Below are 22216 nucleotides of genomic sequence, written 5' to 3'. Positions count from 1 at the left end.
TTTTTTTTTTTTTTTTTTTTTTTTTTTTTTTTTTTACGTTTTCATCTGATAAAATAGCTTTCCAGTAGAAATTTCATTCAGTTTCAACTGGATGAACATCTAGATGTTTTCTTTACCCAGGTATGTATATTTCCTGATTCAGTTTCAGTATGTATTTTCAGGGAAAACCACTTAATAAAGTATTGAAGAAATATTTGCTGTTCAACCATATAACAATGATGTCCTCATTACCACCATTAGGAGGCTCTCGGACCTAGCTCTGCAAAAGCTAGGAAAATTGAGTAAAATAGATATGATCCCTATTCTCCTAGAAGTTTATAATCAGACTCTATACATACATATTGTCAATTATCTAGATTTGCCAAATACAACAGTCTCCTGACAGCACCACAGCTCTAGCCGTATTACATCACCCAATGTAATTATTATTTAAAATAAAAAAGTTTATATAATGCAGGGATTTTATGCCCTCAAAACCACCCTTTTCTCTTCCACAGTGTTAAAGGGATTACACTATTTTCATTCATTCAACAAAGATATAGTACTTGTTGCTATGTGCCAACATTGTTTTCGTGATGGGGATATGGCAAGAGAGCTTACACTCTAGTAAGCAAGTACATATCATATATGCACAACAAATTAATATAATATTAGGTAGTGATTTATTATATTGTCAAGGTAAGATAAGTGACATGAAAAATACAGCATTTAATATAATGTCATTTAGTATTAATATAATTTAATATATTAGATTTAATACAATGTCATTTGAATATGTCAGGTAGACACATTAATATTTAATGGCACACAAAAAATACAGCAGAATAGGGAAATAGAAATTGATGTGGGAGTGGCAGTGAGAGATGCTCTGTCACCCAGGCTGGAGTGCAGTGGCATGATCTCGGCTCACTGCAGCCTCCGCCTCCTGGGTTCAAGTGATTCTCGTGCCTCAGCCTCCTGAGTAGCTGGGACTACAGGAGCGTGCCACCTCACCCGGCTAATTTTTGTATTTTTAGTAGAGATGGGGTTTCACCATGTTGGCCAGGATGGTCTCGATCTCCTGACCTCGGGATCCTCCCACCTTGGCCTCCCAAAGTGCTGGGATTACAGGCGTGAGCCAATGTGCCCGGCGGGAGATGCTCTTTTAAATAGGATGATCCTTGAAGACTCCCGTACACAGTATCTGAATATAAATGTGAATTAAGTGGGAGTAAGTTATGTGAGGGTCTGCTGGAAGTACATTTTTCTTGGTAAAATGAACAGCAACTGAGTAAATGTTGAGAATACAGGTATGTTAAGAACAGTCAAGAGACTTGGTGTCTGGAACCAAATGCTTAAAAGGAAGCACATAGGAGATAGGTTCAGAGTCAGGCAGGGGCCACATCATGCAGGTCTTACACAGGGCAGGCATGATTTGGAATTTTATTATGAGTGAAATAGGAAGTCATGTGGACGCTATACTATAGGTAGGCAAGAGTGGAAGCAAAACCAGCTAGGAGGCCAGTGCATAATCGAAGCTAAAGGGGATGGTGGTAGGCAGCAATGGAAGTGAGAAAAAGTAAACAGGTTGGGATACATTTTGAAAACAGAGATGACAGAACTTGCTAATAGATTAGCTACAGAGAGTGAGGGAAAGGAAAGAATGAATACTAAGTTTCTAACCTGTACAACTGGATGAATAGAGATGACCTTTACTGAGATGGAAAAGACTGGGGAAGGAGCTGATTGTGAAGGTTGCTAGGGTTAGATGTCCCCTCCAAAACTCATGTTGAAATGTAATCCCCAATGTGGCAATATTGAGAGTGGGGGGCCTTTAGGAGGTGATTCAGTCATAAGGGCTCATTTATGGATGAATGAATGAATGGCTCAATGGTTATCATGAGAATGGGACTGCTTGTTTTATAGGAAGAGTAACAGAGACCTGAGCTAGCATGTGAACCCATGCAGTCCCCTCACCATGTGATCCCTGCACCGCCTCAGGACACTGCAGAGAGTTCCCACCAACAATAAGTCCCTCACTAGATGTGGTCCCTCGACCTTAGACTTCTCAGTCTCCATAACTGTAAAAAAAAAAAAAAAAAAAAAAATTCCAGTCCTTTCTTTATAAATTACCCAGTTTCAGTTCTGTTGTAAGTGACAGAAAATGAACTAAGACACAGGGACAATCAATAGCTGTACTTAGGATTGTAAGTTGCCCGTCAGAAGATATGTCAGGTGGGCAGGTAGACATACAAGTCTGAAAACTGGTGAGGAGGTCAGAGTATTTAAATCTATGAAAATTTGAAGAGAAACACAGACCTCTGGTAGAGAAAAAAGAACACAACCAGCCGGAGCCCCAGGATGCTTCTACAATGAAAGGATCAGGAGCTGCCAGTGTGTAGGAGCCAAATTAGGCACAGTGCCCTGGAAGCCGAGGGAAGGAATTGTTTCAAGATAAAGAGATTGTTCTGCTGTATCAAAAACTACATTTTGGGTAAATGAAAAAAAAAATGACGTTGTTGCTAAATTTGTCAAGGTAAACAGTGATAATGAGAATGGTGAAGTGAAGTGGTGGGTTGGAAACCCTGACAAGAATGTGCTGAGGATAAAATAAGAGGTGAAGAAGGAGCAGCTAGCGGAACCAGCTGTTCCAAGATGTTTGGCTGGATCAATGGACTCCAAAAAGTGTGATTCTTGGAGGGTTATTAAGAGTTAAGGATGGTTTTCTTTTGTTTTGCTTTATTAAGAAGTGAGGACTGCAGAACTCTCAGCATGAAATGACTCCATTCAAACGTTTGCACTAAGAGACAACCCAACTCTAGCATGGCTCCTAGCAGCATAAGGCCCTGCCTCCTGGATGCTCCCTCCCCCTCCCCATTAAAATGCTTGCTTTTCTTATTTTCTTAAAAAGGGTTACAACTGAGAATCCTTCCTTTTCTCTGTAAGGTGTATATATGTCTCCCATAACTCAGGAGTGTCTTTCTCAAAGACAACAGCGCCTCTCAGGAAGAATGGAGCCTCTGTCTCCCAGTGTTTGTGGAGGACAGAATCCTAACTTCGATAATTGCCAGGTAGAGTGCACAGCTGGCCCAAACGCACTTCCACTGATCAACCTCTTCTAATTTTTTACTTCCCTGACTCTACTGAACGTCTTCTCACCCCATCCCTACTCCCTTCACAACACCCAGTCACCTCTGCACAAGCTGGAATCCAGCTCAGCCCTTTGCCCTATTGTCAGCAATTACTGAAGAAGATCTGTTTTAACTGTTTTGACTAATGTCTGACCTTGTTTATCTTTGACAGTAGGGAGAGATTGCAGCATATGGGCAGGTGGACGGGATCACTCCAACAGAGAGAAGAATGATGGTATAGGAGAGAGACTAAGGTAATTTGGGGACTCGAGACCTTGAGTAGGCAAGGGTCCCTGTATACGGCATGAGATTGGCAGTCCATCGGCTGCGTGAGGAACGCAGTCTAGGGCTTAGGGTCCCAGTAGGATAGTAGCGTTAATGGCAAGAAACCTGAAATTTTTCTCGGGAATGCTTCTAGATTTTAACTGAGGTAAGGGGCCAGGCCATAAACTGAGAGTGACGAAGAGAAGGAAGCTTTTAGAAGTTTGAGGAAAAGAGAACATTGTGAACTAGTTGTCTTAGAAAGTGGGAAAGCAAATTGGCAAAGGAAATGCTTTGTTCTCTATCACTGCAACCGCTATCAAAGCCCCAGGACAATAAGACGCACAAGTGAGATGATTGAGTTTTCTCGCTTCATACATACAGTGTTGTGGCTGCCTAGCCAACAGCCTTTCTCTGGCCCAGCCTTTCTTCCTTTTTAGACCTAAGCTTGCCTCCCACTACTGGTGCTGAAATTCCAGAAACTTGCTTTCCTACTAGTCTTTCTTTCAACTAAGTCTTTGCTTATTATCTTTTTTGGCCAAGGAGACCGGAAAAGAAATCCATTCTCGGGGGTGGGACTCTTCTTGGAATTATTTTCTTCATTGATGAGAGGGAGATGCTCTAGGAGAAGTGCCTGCTCCTGTCTTGTGGCCTTTGAATTCTGTGACATGGGGTGTGGGGTGTGGCTGTGACAGCCACCTCACAAGGGTGAGTGGAAGCAGAGACTGTGCAAACTCAGTGGATCCAGAGATCTGCACTGTGAACCTGCTGACACCTCTGCCCTGGAATTGTGTTACTTTAGTTTTATTGACCTTTAACCACTTTTAACTCAGTGTTCTTTTACTTGAAAGCAAAGCATCCAAGCAGATACAAAACGTGGTTATAGGTAGATAAATTAGGAAATTAGGCCACAACCAGTGATATTCAGAACATATAATAGACCAACATCACAATTATATTGTTCTTTTAAATGTTGAGACAGAGTAAGGCAAATGGTTTAAATACTTTGAATTCTTCTACATTATATAAATAGAAAATCTAATTTACTATATTGAATTGTTAGTATTCCACCTTTAAATTTCATAGTGTATCACACAAGGTCTAATATTAACATATCCTAAATTCACTTAAGTTATACATGCATGCATTCTATAGCTGAAAGTAATAATTTGAATAGAGGAGAGATATATGTGTGAAATACTTTTACTTATAATTGTTTGAAGAAAGAAATTATTATTGAAATTATGATTGCCAGAGATCACTAAGCTTAAGATCTAAAGTTAGAGGAACATAGCCTATGATATTGAGCTGCTATTAAAGAACAATTGCATTTTTCCACAATTCTTTCCTGTTTCTCTGCTGTGAATAAATTATAGTTATCAAAATATAAGGATCTCTGGATTTCACAGAAGATCAGTACTTCTCTAAGCCTATATGCCTTCAATTTTAGATTAAATACTTGTGGGGATTGTGGGAGTGGGGATAAAGAAACTTATAACAACAATAACAACAAAAAGCCCTGGACTACTGTGGTTTCCTAGCACTCTTGGCTACTACCACCTAGCTCTTCTGAGTTTCTGATGTTGGATAGAGCATTATAATTATGTACATATTGCAATCTTCGGAATGCCCTCTACAGTCTTGTAAAAGAAGAATTGTTAACTACATTTAAGGATAAACACCTTTTGAAAAAGGAGCACTTCCTTTCTTTAAAGTGTTATAGAACCCCTATCAATCTCAAAACAAATTACCTGCAGAGGTAGAGAAGAAAACAATCCCCTTTATGGTAAACTGCTTTTCTTCAATGAGTTAGAATGCCTCAGCTATTGAAAGCTTTATAGCTTTATTTGTTGGAAACATGGCAGAAATAACTCACATAAATTCTATTTGTATAAACTGCTGTTTCTATTGCTACAAGTGTTTTAGCTGATGTTTTATGTATTTGATCTTTATGTAGTGTCCCATTAATGCCAAAAAGAATTGCATAGACAGAATGAGATCACCTCCATGAGTTTTCTAAGGAACAGATTTAGCATGGAAATACTTGCCAAGAATAATCCACAGCAAGCTTTGGGAAATCAGTATTGGAATTAAAAGTCACAGCCAGTTCAGCCTCTTATTTTTTTGCATTTGTAGTCCCCTAGATTAAATTATGGAGAATGTGAATCGTTGAAAGAAGAATTCATGTCAGAATTGTGTTTTCATAATACTCTCTGGGATATACATTTGTTTACTTGGGCTAGTTTGCAACAATGTAAAGTTTTAAAGGTTAAATTGAGAAAATTCAGAACTAGGACAACCTGTGATTCTGTATTTTATTCCCTGAGAATTCAATATTTTATAAGAATAAAATTTAGAGGAGGCAGAATCACAGTAAACAATTAAATTTTTTCTTACTGCATTTCAATAAGACCACTGGCAACCCAAACACATAAACATCCAGGTGAAGAAAATGTCTGACTTTTTACAGATCTATCAACATATTTCAAATTATACAGCGTCTATATTTTTAAACAAATTTCATTTCTTAGAATTTATAATCCTCAGGAACTAGGTCCAAATATTTTGCTGCATTAGTATTGTTATTAATAACCAAAAATAGGAAGTGGGGAGAATTATGTAAATTGTTAATAAAAGAAAATTTGGCTAAAGAAGAAAGTAGTAAAACTGTACATTGAAATACTCTGTATGCTTTAAAACTTATTGAACAGGTCGGGCACGGTGGCTCATGCCTTAATCCCAGCACTCTGGGAGGCCGAGGCAGGTGGATCACTTGAGGTCAGGAGCTCAAGACCAGCCCAACCAACATGCGAAGACCTGTCTCTACTAAAAATACAAAAATTAGCCAGGTGTGGTGGCAGGTACCTGTAATCCCAGCTACTTAGGAGGCTGAGGTAGGAGAATCGCTTGAAGCTGGGAGGTGGAGGTTGCAGTGAGTGGAAACTGAGCCACAGCACTGCAGCCTGGGTGACAGGGTGAGACTCTGTTCAAGAAAAAAAAAAAAAAACTATTGAACAAAAGCTTAAATGACATGGAAATATTTGCAATACGTATGCAAGCATGTGACAAAACACTATATAAAATACTGTGTGCACTTGTGTATTGTTGGAGCAATGGCTGTCTCTCCCACCTGGGAAAAAACTTCGTTTTGTTCATTATGTCCAGTACAATGCCTGGCACATTGTAATCAATGAATAAATATTTGTTTATATATAGTATATATTTCCCTCCCCTCGTAATGAGATTACTGAGATTTATGATTAATGAGATCATAAGATTATTTTCTTATTTTTTATGTTTTTCTAAAATTTTCCACAATGAGTATGTATATCTTTTATAAATACCAAGCTACAATGCAGGTTTGCCATCTGTGTATTTCACATAGTTCCTTCACATAGTTCTGCCATCATTTAGAACAATATATGTCACTAATTCAGATGACTTTAACTACCAACCTGAAATATAAAAAAGATCAACAAAGGAAAGATGAAGTCGAAGAACGATGCAGAGCAAATCTGCTGCTGAGGCATCCCCTGGAAGTTTCTGCCTTGATATTTGTGTTGGCAGAGGTGAACTTTTTAAAAATGTAAATTGAACTTTTATTTCCTCAGAAAGCTCTTGGACAAGGTCTTCATGTTTATATTTGTCCACTACTGCCTTCTCTCTGCTTTGTTTTGATCTTTAAAGTCAACTTTATTGATGAATTGCACTCATTTTAAATGCACAGTGTAATTAGTTTAACAACTGTGTAATGTACACCTGTGTAACTACAGCCAGACTCGAGATTTAAGACACATCACCCCCAGAAATCCTCCTATGACCCTTTCCATTCAACCTCTTTCTCTACTATGGCCACTAATCATTTTCTGATCAGCTTTCAGTACTTATAGATTCATTTTGCCTGTCCTAATATGTAAAAAGACTCATACTTTAAAAAAGCATGTACTTTTTTTAAGTCCGACTTTTTTTGCTTAATTAATTTTTTGAAATTTATCTATACTTTTGCATATATTGACAGTTCATTGCATTTTATTGCTGCGTAGTCTTCCATTGTGAAGATACCCAATAGTTTCTGTGATAAATTCCCACTTGATGGATTTTTGAGTTGTTTTCAGTTTGTAGCTATTATAAATAACATCTGTATGAACATTTAAAAACAAATTTTTTGTGGGTATATGTTTATTTCTTTTTGCATAAATATAAATATCTAAGAGACCGCTTGTTCAGCTGTATGATATATTTAATTTTATAAGAAAAGACCAAAACATTTTCCAGTGTGCTTGTAACGCAGACATTCTCTCCAATAACATGAGAGTTCTAGTTGCCTTATATTCTTGCCAACACTTGATATTGCCTTTTCAATTCTAGCCATCCTAATGGTTGTGTTCTGGTATTTCAGTGTGGTTTTAATTTGCATCCATTAAGATACTCATATTTTCCCTTTATTCTGCTAATATGGCGAATTACACTAGTTAATTTTCAAATGTTAAACCAACTTTATATTTGTGAGATACGTTCCATTTCTTAATGATTTTTTAACCTTTTAATATATTGCTGGATTCATTTTGTTAAAGATTTTCACATTTTGTTAAAGATTTTCATATGTTTAGGCTATAGTGTCTGTCTACATGATAAATCTGTCCTTATTAAATGAGTAGGGATAGGTTTTTCTTTGACTTAAAGCAGTTTGTGTAGGATTAGTAACATTGACAGGTGAAGCCATCTGAGCCTGTGCTGTTCTTTGTAGTGGCTATAAGGTTATTCAGATGTTTTATTTCTTCTTTTCTGAATTTGGGCAATATATGTCTTTAGATAATTTCATTTCATCCAAGTGATTGAATGTATAAAACAGCATAAAGTTGCTCATAATACCTCTGTTAACCTTGTAATATTTGCAAGATCTGTAATGATACCTCCTTTTAGATTTCTGATATTACTAATTTATGTCTCCTCTTTTTTGCACTACTAGTCTATAATTTATCAATTTTATTGATCTTTTTAAAAGAACCAACTTCTTGTTTCATTAGTGTTCTTTATTTTGTATTCCTATTTCTTGCTTTCTTTTTTTCGGATTTATATTGCTCTTCATTTGCTAACTTTCTTGGGTCATTGATTTTAGATCTTTTGTGTTTTATAATGTAATCATTTAAAACTTTTAATTTTCTGTCTCAATACTATCACATAAATTTCTCTGTGTGTTTTTTCTTTTTATTTAGTTGGAAATATTTTCCAATTTCCCTTCTGTTTACATTTTAACCCATGTGTTAATAAGAGAAGTACCATTTAATTCCCAAATACTTGGAGATTTTCCAGATTTTTAAAAATTTATTTCTAGTTTAATTTTGTTGTGGTCTGAGTACATGTTCTGCATGATTTCACACTTTTGAAATCCATAGATTGTTTTAGTTATTTTTATGGCCTAGCAAATGGTCTATCTTGGTTAACAGTCTAAGTGCACTGAAAAATATGATGTTATTTGCCTTATTGGGTGGAGCATTCTATAAATGTCAACTAAGTCTAGCTCATTAATATTATTGTTCAAATATTGTATGTATTTCCTCATTTTTTGTCTACTTATTCTAACAGTGACAGAGAGGGGGTGTCGAAATCTTCATCTACTCATAAATTTGTCTTTTTTTAAGTTCTTTCAGTTTTTATTCCATGCATATTAATGGTCTTTAATTAGGTGCATGCAGATTTAGGATTGTCTTCTTAAGGAATTAACTTTTTACCATTACAAAATGGTCCTTCTTTACTATGGCTAATATTTCTTGTCCTGAGCTCCACTTTGTATAATAGGAATATAATCCCTCCAGTTTTCTTATAATAAATATTTACATGGTATATATATTCTTCTGAGGTAAGGCTCCTCACACTTGAGGGCATTAGCTGCGGGGGTCTGCCCACAGACCTTGACCCAAACAATGGATGAATAAAACATACACTGACACATAGATATTCTGTTTTGCCAGTCCAGCTGAATGTCCGACTGCCTGCACACCAAGAGAGGCTTGTCACTGCAGCTGGCCCTGAGCAGCTCACACTCCAGGCATTAATTTCGTATACAATTAACAACAGAATCTCTGAGTCAACATACTTGTGGATAATTAACACGGTTAAGAGAGTAGTTCTACGAATGATTAAAGCTCAGGTACTGTAGTCTGAAGTAAATACCATTAGGGGGCAATATGCTTAGTCGACCTCCTCCCGAGAGGGCCATCTGGCTCAAAGGTTAGTTAATGGAGGTCTGGTAAACAGACTTAACTGGGGAAGCCTTTATTGTCCCTAGTATTTACACTATGACCTAATGCTCTAAGGTAAGAACCAGTTGTCTTCAACTTGTTCAATTATTACAAGCTATGTAACCTTTCGGCCTTCCAAAAGGTTTGTGATTATTCCCTATAACTTTCCCTAATATTTCCCTTTAATATTACTGCCACCATTCTGATTGAATCCCAACATTCTTCTATCATTATTTTAAATTGAACTGTTCTTTAAGGTGCATTTCTTCCAGATAGCATATACAGTTGAGCCTTGAACAATGTTGGTTTGAACTACATAGGTGCACTAATACATGGAGTTTCTTCAATAAATATATTAGAATTTTTTTTGAAGATTTGTGACAATTTGAAAAAACTCACTGGTGAAATACATAGCCTAGAAATATTTTAAACTTAAGAAAAGTTAGGTACATCATGAGTGACTAAAATATATGTAAATATTAGCCTATTGTATCATTTACTACCACAAAGTATACACATATCTATAATAAAAATTTAAATTTATCAAACTTACACAAACACAGACCATACATGGCGCCATTTGCAGTCAAAAGAAATGTAAACAATTTAAAGATTCAGTATTAAATCATAACTGTATAAAATTAACTGTAGTTCATACTGTAATAATTTCCTAGCCACCTGCTATTGCTGTTGTGGAGAGCTCAAGTGTTGCACCTCTCTGCTTAAAATGCCATGTGATATAATCAACTCCACCTAAGCAACTTATCTCTCTAGTAAAGAGCATATCACAATAAAAAATGGTCTTTCACAGTCCTTGTGCATTTTTAAAATCATGTTTTGTGCAATATCTTAAACCTTTAGTAACATCATGGGACCCACACAAAGTTCCACCAGTGACGCTGGCAGTGCTCCTAAGAAAAGTCATGACATTACAAGAAGAAGTTGATTGCTTGATAGGTACTGTAGATTGAGGTCTGCAGCTGCGGTTGCCACCAGTGGTTGCTACCAGTTCAGATAGACGATTCATCTTGTAAACAGACCATAGAGCTTACAGTATCTAAATACAGTATAGTACTCTTCCTTATGACTTTCTTTTTCTTTTCTCTAGCTGACTTTATTTTAAGAAAACAGTATATAACACATATAACATACAAAATATGTGTTAATTGACTACGTTATCTATAAGGCTTTGGTCAACAGTAAGGTATTAGTAGTTAAGTCTTTGGGTAGTGAAAAGTTATATTTGGATTTTTTACAGTGTAAGTGTTGGTGGCCCTGACCCCTACATTGTTCATCTGTAGTTAGGTTTTGCTTTTTTATTCCATCTATAAATCTCTGTCTGCTAATTAGAGTGTTTAGACCACTTTTATTCAAAGGAATTATCAATTATCAATTATTCAATGACTGGTTCCGAGACTATCTTGTCATTTGTTTCCTATTGATCCCATCTGTTTTGTTCCGTTCTACCTGATTTCTTGGATTCGGTACTTTTTAATTTTCAGTATTTGATCTCTACTATTGGCTTATTAGCTATGACTTGTTATATTTTCCATTGTTTACACTAGAGTTTACAATATATCTCTTCAAATTATTATCATCTACCTTCAAATGATATTATATCAGTTTCTGTATACTGTAAGCAACTCACAAAAATAGTGGTTCCTTTCCCTCTTCTCACTCTTTGTGCTATTGTTGCTATACATGTTGCTTCAACATATGTTAGAAATCCTTCATTACACTGTTGTTAATTTTTTCTTGAAGTCAATAAGATCTTCTTTTTAATTTAAAGGAAAATATTCTTGTGTGTCTACCCATCTTTCAGCTGTTTTAAACGCTCTTCATTCCTTTGTGTAGATTCAAGTTTTCATTTGGTATAGCTTTCTTGAGTCCAAAAAGTTCCGGACATCTCTTACAGGCAGGTCTTCTGGTAAAACAAAACAAAACAAAACAAACAAACAAACAAAACAAAACAAAAAAAACAGTCTCTCACCTTTTGTTTATCCAAAAGTGTTTTATTTCACTATCATTTCATAGGATATTTTCACTGAATATAGAATTCTAAGCTGCAGTTATTTTACTTTCAGTTATTTAAAGCTGGTTTCATAGTTTCCTGGCTACAATGTTTCTGATATGAAGTTCTGAGTTTATTCTTATATTTGTTCCTCTGTATATAATGTCGATATTATCTGTCTGCTTTTAACATTTATTCTTTATTTTTCTTTTTCAGCAATTTGATGATTATGATGCACGATGGGTTCATTTTCTTTGTGTTTTTCATGCTCGAGCTTCTTGAATGTGTGGATTTCTGGTTTCCAACAAACTTGAAAATTTTGTGACTGTTTTGTCTTCTTTTTTTTTTTTTCTGTTACTCTCGCTTCTTTAGAGGCTCTAACTGCACACATATTAGAACATTTGCTCTTATCCTAAAGTTCAATAAGGCTCTATTCTTTTTTTTTTGTTTTTCCCAGTCTTTTCTTTTTTCTATTTTTGGGCAGTTTCTATTGTCTATAATCAAGTTAATTGATTTTCTTCTGCAGTGTCTTCTGTGAATTTTATGTTGAACACTGACTTTTTCATATCTAAGCATTCCATTTATTTGTTTATCTTCCGTTTCTCCTCATTGTGTTGATTTATTTAAATTCTTAAGCATATTCTTAATAACTATTTAAAGTTATTCTCTGATCATTCCATTATTTCTGTCATTTTGAGGTCTCTTTCTCTTGATTCATTTCTCTCCTGGTCACGTTTTCCTTCTTCACATGCCTAGTACTTTTCATTGGGTGCTAGGTGTTGTTAGTATTACATTATTGAGTGTTTGAATTCAGGTATTTGTTATTTTAACAGTATTGACTTTGTTTGACGTGGCAGGTAACTTTTGCATCAACTTAATCCTTTGGAAGCTTGTTTTGAAGATTTTCAGGGGTAGTCTGGTAGAGTCTTTAATCTAGAGCTATTTGAGCTCTACCACAAAACCTAACCCTTTCAGACTCTCTGTTGAATGCCTTGGATATTTAAGTCTCTTCGTTCTAGATGGCTGTAGTTTTAAGGTCTACCAGTCCTTAGGGAGCTGTTTTTGTCTAACTTTGTGGACGTTGTGTATGTATGCACAGCCTAGAATTCAACAACAGAATCAAGAGATGCTATGAAGATTTCTTTGTTTCTTTGTACTCCCTCTGTCCTGCAAATTTTAATGTCCTCAGAAGCCTGGGACTCTAATCTCTATCTTCTCAACACACTTAAAACTCCACGCCCTCCCCGAATTCTCCCTTCCTGCACTACTTTCTAGAAAGTGTCCCAAGGCAGAAAGCCAAGGTAGTAAATGACTCACTTCATTTCATTCCCTCAGGCATCATAGTCCTTGTCAGGCTTCTGAGCCCAAGTCAAGCCATCGCATACCCTGTGACTTGCACATATACACCCAGATGGCCTGAAGTAACTGAAGAATCACGAAAGAAGTGCAAATACCCTGCTCTCCCTTAACTGATGACATTCCACCACAAAAGAAGTGAAAATGGCCGGTCCTTGCCTTAAGAGATGACATTACCTTGTGAAATTCCTTTTCCTGCCTCATCCTGGCTCAAAAAGCTCCCCCCACCCAATGAGCACCTTGTAACCCCCACTCCTGCCTGCTAGAGAAGAACCCTCCTTTGACTGTAATTTTCCTTTACCTACCCAAATCCTATAAAACGGCCCCACCTTTATCTCCCTTCGCTAACTAAATCTTATAAAACGGCCCCACCTCTATCTCCCTTCACTGACTCTCTTTTCGGACTCAGCCCGCCTGCACCCAGGTGATTAAAAAGCTTTATTGCTCACACAAACCCTGTTTGGTGGTCTCTTCACACAGACGTGCATGACAGTCCTGTGTTGCATGTTGTCCAATGTCTGAACACTGTTGTTTCATGTGTTTTGTCAAATTTTCAAATTTTTTATGAAGAGAGGGCAAGCCCAATACTGTAAAGGTAAACTGAGGCTGGAGCCAAACTGGGAATGAAGACACAAGGTAAATGGCAGTGAGAATAGCTTTTATTAGGGCTTGCAGGCGAGGTTCCTCGGTCCAAAGGTGTGGGCCGAGGAAGTCGCGCTGAGGGAGGAGGGTAGGGGCTTCTTATAGCCTGAGAGGTAGGGAAGCTGGTTGTGCAAACAGGGCCTGGAGGGTCTTGAAACTACTAGGGCAGGAGTTGAGTAAGGGTCATGAGGAAGGGGTCTTTGGAAACTGTCAACCGAAACTGCTGTTTACGAACTTGTGGAATGCAAGTGAGCTGCAGTTCATGGGGGAGTATGACTGCCTAGCCGGAACGCTGACACGTGTAAGTCTGTGGGTATGTACAGGGGTGAAGGGAGTCTTTAACAAAAGGTCTGCTACGCCAGGTAACGCCACCATGTTGGGTCCAGATTCCTGCCTAACAAATACCATTTATTCTGCCATGGTTGAAGAAGTTTAGTCTGTACTTTGCTGCAATTCTGACTTTTGTTTTTCCAAGACAGACCTGCAAGGAGGCAGCCCTGACATAATTTGCCAGTGGACTGTTGATGAAAAAAGTCAAACTCTTTAAAATATTTGAAGAGATCTATTCTAAGTCAAATATGAGTGACCATGACCCTAAACACAGCCTTCAGGAGGTCCTGAGCACATGTGCCCAAGGTGGTAGGGGGTAAAGCTTGGTTTTATCCATTTTAGGGAGGCATGAGACATCAATCAAATACATTTAAGAAATACATTGGGGTCAGGTGCAGTGGCTTATGTCTGTAATTCCAGCACTTTGGGAGGCCAAGGCAGGTGGATCACTTGAGGTCAGGAGTTTGAGACCAGCGTGGCCAAATTGGTGAAACCCCATCTCTACTAAAACTACAAAAATTAGCCAGGTGTGGTGGTGCATGCCTATAATCCCAGCTACTCAGGAGACTGAGGCAGAACTGCTTGAACCCGGGAGGCGGAGGTTGCAGTGAGCCAAGATCATGCCACTGCACTCCAGCCTGGGTGACTGAGTGAGACCCCGTCTCAAAAATAAAAAAACAAAGAAAGAAAGAAATACATTGGTTTGGTCCAGAAAGGCAGGACAACTCAAAGTGGGGGTGGGGTGGGGTGGATTTCCAGGCTATAGGTAAATTTAACATTTTCTGATTGACAGCTGGTTGAGTTTGTCTTAAGACCTGGGATCCACAGAAAGGAAATATTCAGGTTAAGATGAAAGATTATGGAGACCAAGGTTCTTTTGAAGTCTTAACAGTGACTGCCCTTAGAGACAATAGTTGACAAATTGTTTCCTATTCAGACCTTTAAAAGATGGTAGACTCTTAGTTAATCTCTTGAGGACTGGGTGGGCCTAGAAGAAAAAGGTCTAGCTATGTTAATAGAGATTCTTTACAGCTGCAAATTTTCCCCCACAAAGGACAGCTGTGCAGGGCCATTTCAAAATATGGCAAAGAAACATGTTTTGGGGTAAAATATTTTGACTTTCTTCTTTGTCACATAATGTTATACCACAGTCAGATTGGAGAATAAGTCATTACATATAGGGTTATGTCATTACATATAGGGTTATTTTTATATGTATATATGTATACATATATATATACATATACATATATATATATATACATTACATATGTCATTACATATAGGGTTAAATAAAACCTCCTTGATGAGAATTTATGGTTTATAGGGCATGACTCCCCAGACCCCTTAGATGGGAATTTGGGCAAGATAGAAAAAAAAACAAAAAACAAAAACAGAACTTAGTCCTCAAGATGATCACATTGATTCACTTTACTAAGGGAATGAGAAAGAGTAGCAAGAGAAGCCCAGCAAAGGCCTTGAAGAGGCCACAAGAGGCAACACAATGAACACAAACTGGGGTGAGAACAATTATAAAAGTGGTCAGAAGTGAACTGAGATAAATCATATAGCCTGTTGGATATAAAATACTTCAGGAATAAATGCTCAGTGCCACAAAGTAAAACCAGTACCCAGGAAAAAGTTTAATTCTCTCAGCAAGGCAATTTACTTCTGCAGAAGCGTGCCACTTGCGTCAATCAAGACCACAAGAGCACAGGGAACAAAGGAGATTAGGGGTTTTTAAATCCTTAATGCAATCCCTACCTCTGTGTCCTTCCCTCATGGGCTGGGGTCAGACTGTACAATCTGAGCTGACCTGATTGGCTACTTGCACATATTTTTCTAAATATAGAAGGGGAGGTGGACTTGAGGTACAGAGGTGGAGCGTGTGAGATGTGCAGTTTCAGGGGAACAATGGGTGCAGGTAACCAAGGGAACAGATGTGAGTCATTGATTGGAGCTGATGGGAAAGGGTTAGGCTCTTTTACGGTAACTAGGGGGCAAGGAGGAACAGGAAAGTTGAGTTTGAGAACAAAAGACAAGGAAGTTAGCAGGATAAATTTTTGGAGAGAAACTCGAAGAAATTCATTGTATCTTACATAGCCCAAAGTTATCAGTTTATCAAAACAAAAACTACAGCTTAGTAAAGTTGCTATTTGCTCATTGATACACAAATAATTAATATCAGAGAAGTATTCTAAATCTTTGTCCAAAAGTCGGTCTATAATAGAAACTGACAAGATCTTCAACAGCCCATAATCCTTAATAAGAAATCAAACTTATTGCATCCTAGGAAATGTTCTGGGGAAACTGTGGTCCACAAAGACTATCTGTCTTAGTTCTATAGCAATCTATGCTTTTACACGGCAGGAAGGCCCACCCAAGCCTCATTCCCAGTGATAGCTTGGTAGTCTATTAGACTTCCTCTTGAGTCTGGGCTTGGAAGATACCACCTCTACTTTTTTTTTTAATAAAGAAGTCTCATCAGGCTAAAGGATAACCAAAAGAGTGACCTGTGTCCTTCTGACCCCCATATAGACCATACCCTTCAGAAGGTCCTTAAATTCAACCCATTTGTCTATGGGTTGTCTATGGCAAGTAATTGATAATCAGGAGTGGGTTGGCTTTTGGGGTCTCACCTATAAATCTCTGAATTGACAGACTGAGTTTTGCAGAGCCCTGCAAAGAGTAGGTCCAGTAGTTTTGATAGGCCTAACATGATTTCTCACCTACTTCTTAATAAGAATTCAGGTTTTTACTGGTCTGTCAGTGAATGTTTGGGTAACTTGATAGCAAGGTAATATAACTCTAATATTCAAAGGCAAAAATTAGGAGTTGGTGATCCTAACTGCACTCTGTACCTTCAGTGTTGGGACTCAATTATTCATTTACTTGTCTACCTCCTCATCTCTTTATCAGAAGTGGGAGGCTGGGATGTGCAAGGGTCCAGGTGTCAGCTGATGGGCTGAAACTGGAAACATCAAGTTGCACTGGGGTGGTTTGATTTGGTTCTGAAAAGAGGGAAAATAATTTCTAAAATAGATAAAGGAAAAGTGGAGAAAGGCAGGATTTGTTTTCTTTTATGGTAGTGAATAAATTGGAATCTTTCTTGACTCTTCCTTCTTACCCTCAATCTCAGCATGCAATTAATTTATGATTCCTTTCCAACTAAAATCTGTTACCTACTCTCAGTTCAACTTGCAATCTTCTAATCCATTCCTGCTTATCTCTTGCCTGGACATTTGTGATAATCTTATCTCTTGACCCTTATTCTTTTCCTTCTGCGGTTCACCCTCAATACTGCTACTGTAAGTTAACTTGTCAAATCAATGCTCAGAAACCCTAAGTGGATTCCCATTAGAAGTAAGATAATATCCAAACTTAACTTCATTCTAAGTCCTTAAAAATTCTATCTCTCACCAATGCCCCAGCTCAACAACGTGCCCCATGCTCCAGCCTTAAATACCATTCCCCCAATGTGCCATTTATGTTCCTTTTCTCTGGTCTTTGTTCCTAGTATTCCCACTATCCATAAAGCCCTTTCTTTAGTTTCACAAAGTTCTATTTATTTTCAAGGTTCTTTTGGCCCGTACTTCCTCCGTGAAGCCTGCTCACAACTTCCCAAGCAAGAATACCGTTTTTCTGAAATTATGTAACCTTTTAACAACCACTAGAACACTTGCCCTGAGTTAGTGTTCAATGGGTCTGCCTACCTTCTACGTTATCTTTATTTCTCTATCATGTAGCACACAGGAAGTGATCATTAACATCTATTTAAATAAATCAAATTGCATAAGAGTTCACAATTAAGGCACATTGTAATCTAAGATAGGTGTGACTGATGCCTAGAATCCATATAGATATATCAGATTACAGGATACTTGTGAAAGTACTTTGGTGATGTAGCTAATCAGGGGATTATGCAGGTGATGTGAGGGTGAGTGGAGCTGATTCTTTTCATTAACTAGAATTATTATAAAATGTAGTACTGGAAATGACTTGAAAAATCATCTAATCTCAGTATGATTTCAACTCTTATGCTTGTACTGATTGTTTGGTGGAGGCTCCCTGGGATACTACATTAGGGATTCTGTGGTCATGCACAAAGGACAATTACTAACATGCTCTGACATGTAAGTAATGTTTGACATGTGTATTTGTGAAAAGAGAGTGGAGGGGGAAAGTACTAGTGTGTGAACCTAATAGTTGCCAGTCCCTGATGACTAATCTATATGTTTCTTTAGGTCCACAATTTAAACATCTTAGAAATATCCATTTCTATCACATTTTTAAGACTTCCATAAAAAAACAAAACAAATCTTGCTATATGATTTGCTGTGGTATATAATTTTTAATATATAAAGATTTGTGTCCTCTCTAATCCATAACTATGATGTGGGTTAACAAAGCCTCCTTAACTCTACCTTTGGGGAACATAGAAGCCTGTGTTATAATTCATGTAGGAGCTAGCTATGGTTTGGATATTTGTTCCTTACAAATTTCATGTTAAAATTTGATCCCCAGTGTTGGAGATGGGACCTAGTGGGAGGTGTTTGGGTCACAGGGATGGATCTCTCATGAATGGCTTGGTACCATTGTCTCAGGAGTAAGTGAGTTTTTGCTCTACTGATTCCCACAAGAACTGGTTGGTAAAGCCTGGCACCTCCCTCCCCTCTCTCTTGCGCCTTCTCTTGCCATGTGATTTCGCTCCCCTTCACCCTCTGCCATTAGTGTTCCACTGAGAATAAGCATGAGCCCTCACAGAAGAGATGCTAGTGCCATGCTTTCTGTATAACCTGCAGAACTGTGAGCTAAATAAGCTCTTTTCTTTATAAACTACTCAGCCTTAGGTCTTCCTCTATAGCAACCACAAATGGAACTAAGACAGAGCTCTACAAACCGAAGGTCACTGTTATTTTTCCCCACCTATTTCTGTTTTCCATCCATGCCATTACCCCATTACCCATCTGTATTTTGTCAGGATTCTCAGAGAGACAGACCAGTAGGATATATGAAAAAAGATTTATTAGGAAAAATTGGCTCACACAATCAGAGAGGTAGAGAAGTTCTATGATAGCTGGTCTGTAAGCCTGGAGAAACAGAAAAGCCATTAGCATGACTCAGTTCAAGTCTTGAGCCTCAGAACCAAGAAATCTGATAGTGCAGCCTCCAGTCTGAGACCGACCTCCAAGAGCCTCCAGGAGGCTGTGTGTACAAGTCTCCAGAATCCAAAAGCTGGAAAACCTGAGTTTTATGTCCAAAGGCAGGAAAAGAAGAAGCACACCTCTCCAGAAGGAAGAGAGAGAGAGCAGAGAAAGCGCCAGTCCTCCTTCTTCTGCCCATTTGTGGCTAACTCCAACAAATATGGAAGGTGCCTGGCTGCACTGAGGACTGGTCTTCTCCTAGTCCATTGACTCACACATCAGTCTTTCCTCTGGAAACACTCTCACAGACACACACAGAAACAATGGTTTTACCCAGCCCAACTAGGCCATCCTCTTATTCAGTCAAATTGACCCCTAAATTAACCACCCCACAAACCATCCATACTATCCATCCACCGTTGTATTTTATTAAAGAGATAGTAAAATTAACATTAGTTGACCTTGAATTAACTCAGGGATTGGTGTGCTGACCCCTGCACAGTAAAAAAAAAAAAAAAAAAAAAAAAAAAAATCCATATATAACTTTTTGACTCCCTCAAAACTTAACCACAAATAGCCTATTGTTGACCAGAAGCCTTAGGGATAAGAAACAGTCCATTATCACAAATTTTGTATATGTGTTATACACTATAGTCTTACAATTAAATAAGCTGGAGAAAAGAAAATGCTGTTAAGAAAATCATAAAGAAGAGAAAATATATTTACTATTCATTAAGTGGAAATGAATCATCATAAAGGTCTTCATCCTCATTGTCTTCACATTGAGTAGACTGAGGAGGAGGAAGAGGAAGGGTTGGTCTTGCTGTCTCGGAGTAGCAGAGGTGGAACAGATGGAAGAGGTAGAAGGCAAGGCAGAGAAGGCAGGCACACTTGGTATAACTTCTATTGAAAAAAATCACATCTAAGTAGATCCATAAAGTTCAAGGATCACCTGTATTGGAAAGGCACTGTGCAAAGGCTAAGAGGTGCTAATAAGGATCTGCTAAGCATTGATTGGAAGGGGAATATTACTGTCTTGGATCTAGCAGTTGACTCATTGCTGGCTTACAACTCACAATCATCTCTGTGTCACTGACCTTCAGTTCCTGGTGCAAGCCAGGCGATATGACATTCTAGTCCACAGCTAACCCTTCTTAGTTTCTTGACTAACATCGTTTGCACCAGCACCACACTGGGATTTTGAAATTCACTTTCTGTTGCTCTAATTTGTATCACTGCCACCTCTGCTTTGTTATTACAAGGCCTTAGAAATGTACTGTCAATATGAAGCCACTTTATAGAAACAATAGACTTTCTACTGCTCTATTTAGTGTGCAGAGGTGCTCCAACCTCCCATTCTTAAATAAAATAAAACCCTTCTAGCCACTTTAATCCCCTTCCTTCTACTAACAGCAAAACTCCAAAGAGAGGACTCCAAGTTCACTGTGTCTGCGTCCTCACCTCCCGAATCAGGACCATCCACCACTCTCCAAGGTCCCCAAGTACCTTTTTTTTGCTGAACCCAAAGAATGTTCTTCAGACTTTATCTTTGTAACTGAAACGTTAACTTGAGTTACTTTTACCCCGGAGATTTAGATCAGATTTAAACTATATGCCACCACCCAGGACATGTGGGAGCGTAATACACTCTCCAATCTTTCCATGGTTACCCCAAACTTGGGTCCGCAGCTCCACTCTACCAGTTCTGCAGTGGATTATTTTACAGCCTATGCATATTTTCCTACTCCACAACAATCCATATTTGCTATTTAATCCTTTTCCATTATTTATGCAAACTACACTCAGAAAGGTCTGTGTGTGGGCAGCAGAATTTACTATAGTTTAGTAGATAGAGAGGAGATGAATTATGCTGAGGCAAACTCAACAACTTCAAACATGGCATTAGTCATCCCACTTTTCAGCAGCTCTTCAGCCTCCCCCTCACTCCTTCATCCCACTTGTTTAGCATCAAGACATATCACTGGCTCCTCTTTCTTCCTTCTCCTCTGATCCCTCCCTTTTACCTCATTCCTAAGTTTCTCCTTGTCCCCTCTCCACACTTAGGATTCCAAATTATCATTCTATTAGGCAAAGTCATTCAGTTCTCTCCAAGTTTTACTCCTAAACACTAAACTAAGCCCACTTAATTAAGCCTAAGCCTAGCCTGGCAAAACCACAAAGATTTCTGTTTGGCAAATTCAAGTCCTCCTTCTAAGGCAATTGGGGTTTTACACATATTTTTTCCTCTGCTACATCTTACAACCTCTCCATGGCATTTGACATTTTGATAATTCTTTCTCTGAAATGTTTTCCTCCGCTGACACCTTTCTGTCTTGATTTCAATCTCAGTTCTCTATTTTTCTATTTGGAAGGCTTTTATTGCTTTGCATATTTTTTAAAAGTTGATTCTAACCTTGCCCCATGTATTTTACTCTAGATCAGCTCCCACTTTGTTTAATAGAAATATAATGCAAGCAGCATATATAAGTTTAAATGTTCTAGTAGCCACATTGTGAAAAGTGAAAATTGACAGGTAAAGTTAACTTTGTAACATATACTGTCTAACCCAATGTAGCTAAAGTATTTTTATTCATCATGTAATCAAAGTGAAAATTATTAATAACTATATTTTATGTTTTCTAAACAAAATCTTCAATATCCAGCATGTATTTTATACTACAATGTATCTCAATTCAGATGCCAAATTTTCATGAAAATATTTTATTGGTGCTTGGATTCATAAACGTTGGACTTGAAAAAGTGGATGTACGGACCCAAATTGTTTGAAATGTAACCTTTCCAATAATTGAATGCACACCAAAAATCATTATCTTTTCATATTTACATCCATTTTGACAAACCTGGTTCATCACTTTTCAAAGAATGGATTTGACTTTGAAGCAAAAGCATAGCTGTCCAAGCTTAGTAAATTTTCTTCTCTCTTTTTTTTTTGAGACGAAGTCTCACACTTGTCCCCCGAGCTGGAGTGCAATGGCACAATCTCGGCTCACTGCAACCTCTGCCTCCCAGGTTCAAGCGATTCTCCTGCCTCAGCCTCGTGAGTAGCTGGGATTACGCCCAGCTAATTTTTATACTTTTAGTAGAGAGGGAGTTTCACCA

General features: G+C 37.9%; 1 long non-coding RNA gene across 1 annotated transcript; it reads left to right on the top strand.

Moving 5' to 3' along the window:
- Positions 1-2936: 2936 nt before the first annotated feature.
- On the top strand, positions 2937-6117 carry LOC108538384 (uncharacterized). The gene is made up of 3 exons (XR_001888059.1): positions 2937-3050; positions 3283-3364; positions 6083-6117. It is a non-coding gene; the product is annotated as an uncharacterized LOC108538384 (long non-coding RNA).
- The last annotated feature ends 16099 nt before the right edge of the window (positions 6118-22216 follow it).

Source organism: Rhinopithecus bieti, unplaced genomic scaffold (assembly GCF_001698545.2).
Source record: "Rhinopithecus bieti isolate Rb0 unplaced genomic scaffold, ASM169854v2 scaffold_15501, whole genome shotgun sequence".
NCBI lineage: Eukaryota > Metazoa > Chordata > Mammalia > Primates > Cercopithecidae > Rhinopithecus > Rhinopithecus bieti.
The sequence above is the reverse complement of the archived record's forward strand: the minus strand, read 5'-3'. Positions and strand labels throughout refer to the sequence as shown.